This window comes from Bison bison, unplaced genomic scaffold (assembly GCF_000754665.1).
Source record: "Bison bison bison isolate TAMUID 2011002044 unplaced genomic scaffold, Bison_UMD1.0 scf7180017849765, whole genome shotgun sequence".
NCBI lineage: Eukaryota > Metazoa > Chordata > Mammalia > Artiodactyla > Bovidae > Bison > Bison bison.
Window position 1 is genome coordinate 25,344 of NW_011480338.1, and position 2,468 is coordinate 27,811.

A 2,468-nucleotide genomic window follows, 5' to 3' on the forward strand; every position below is an offset into this window, starting at 1 on the left:
TAAAAAGCATAAAAATCATTGTGGTGGACTTGCACTGGATCCTTTGCTGTCCTGGCATAGTTTAAGTTTGCATTTGTAGTCTGCCTCCTCCATTTTCCATATATCCATGCAGGAACCCTACGGACTTCCCATTTTTGAGGACTTTACAACAAGTTCCCTTAAGGCTACTGTCCTATTTAAGATTGAACCAAAGCAGCTTTTTGAGTACCATTTGTCAATGGGAAAAGGAAATTTCAACCTCTTACCATAGCCTTCTATGAATTCAAAACTGGAATCACTCTCCCACCATAATACAGCACAGGGTATGACCTGCCTCAGAATTCATATACTTGAGTTTTAGAAATGGCTTGTATGTACAGAGACATTTCTTTGATGCAAGATTGAATTAAGGAAGCTTAATTAACATTTTCTAATTAAATACTGCATGGTGAACTCAATCACATTGTACTCTGCAACTTTGATGAGATCACTCTGTCTTTAAGTAAACAAGATGGGATCTAGCTTTGAGAGCATGGATGATAACCATTCCATCCCTTCTTTGGCTGTCACCCCTGTTTTTCAGAAACATTTTTAGCCATTCATCTAATTTTAGGAATTGGTAGAAATGCATTTCTCAGAAGTGCTCAAGGATATTTAAAATGATACCTTACCTAGGAATTGACAGGAATCATATTCAACCCATTTAATACCTAATTTATAGTTAACCTATTCATTGGCAATTAAGTCTATTTTTCTTCCCTCTAAGCTTATATTCAGTATGAAATATATGATATATAATATGTATCATATAATACATAAGATGTGATTTCCAGTGACCCCCATGGTGTTCTGTTTAATGGCCAATGTACCAGCCTCATGTCACATGGTCTGAGAATAGCACCCCTGTGTGAAATGCCTTTGCCACTGGCTTCCAGGACACCACAGTCTCTGGATTTCTCTCCTGCTTTCTCGTCTCTTTCTCTCTCAATTTCCTTTGATGGTTAGTCCTGTTCCTCTGGGGCTTCCCAGGTGGCTTAGTGGTAAAGAATCTGCCTGCCAGTGCAGGAGATGAAAGAGACCTGGGTTCGATCCCTGGGTTGGGAAGATCCCCTGGAGGAGGAAATGACATCCCACTCCAGTATTCTTGCCTGGAGAATCTCATAGACAGAGAACCCTGGCGGGCCACAGTTCATGGGGTTGCAAAGAGTCAGACACAACTGAGTGACTGAGTACTCATGCACCTGTTCCTCTGGCCTCCTCATCTTGCAAAGCCCAGGTCTCCTCCATAATCTCATTCTATCCATATGCCAGTGACTTCAAAGTGTATATCCTCAGCCCTGATATTTCTTTAAAGTTGCATCTCTAACCATCTACCCATCCCCACTGGAAGAGATAGATACCCCCCAATACCACGTCTCCAAAAACGAGCTCCTGGTCTTTCCTTCTGGACCTGCATCACCCATAGCCTCCTCTGTCTCAAGGACAGAAACTCCAGTCCTCAGTCTCTCAGGCCAAAATCTTTAGAATCATCCTTGACCTCTCTTTCCCTCACTCTTCACATTCAACCTGTCAGGAAATGCTGATGGCTCTAACTTTACAATTATCCAGAGTCAGATGACTTCACTTCCTCAACTGTTACTGCCCTGGTCTGGGGCACTTCTCATTACTCATCTGCTCAAAAGCTCCCATTTCACGTTGTGAGCAACAATCCTTACAGTGGCTTACAGCAGCAGTCCTCAACCTTTTTGGCACCAGAGACTGGTTTTATGGAAGATAATTTATCCATAGACTGAGGTAGGGGGATGGTTTCAGGATGTTTCAAACACATTGCATCTTTTGTGTACTTGATTTCTATTACTGGGCTTCCCTGGTGGCTCAGGCAGTAAGGAGTCTGCCTGCAATGCAAGAGACCTGGGTTCGATCCCTGGGTCAGGAAGATCCCCTGAAGAAGAGAATGGCAGCCCACTCCAGTATTCTTACCTGGAGAATCCCATGGACAGAGGAGCCTGGCAGACTATAGTCCATGGGGGTCGCAGAGTCGGAGATGTCTGAGCAACTAACACTTTCACTTTTAACTTTTATTTCTATTATTATTACATCAGCTCCACCTCAGATCATCAGGCATTAGATCCCAGAGGTTGGGAACCCCTGGTTTACAAGGCCCTACCCAGGTGAACTCTCCACCCTCTGTATGACACCATCTCTACCCTCTCTGTCTTCCTTATTCCACACCAGCCCATTGGCCTCCTTCCTGGTTGTCTAACGTGCTAGACACTTGTCCTTCTTAGGGCTTTGAGCAGTACGCTGTTTGTCTTCCTGTAATGCTCCTCCATGGCATATCCACCCAACTAACTCCTTCACCTCCTTCAAGTCTTTTCTCAAATTTCAATATTTCAGTACATCCTGTTTTGATCCCCTGTTTAACATTGTAGACTTACCCTTGCCTGCATTCCTGGGTCCTACTTATCATCTCTGCTATCCATGGAACT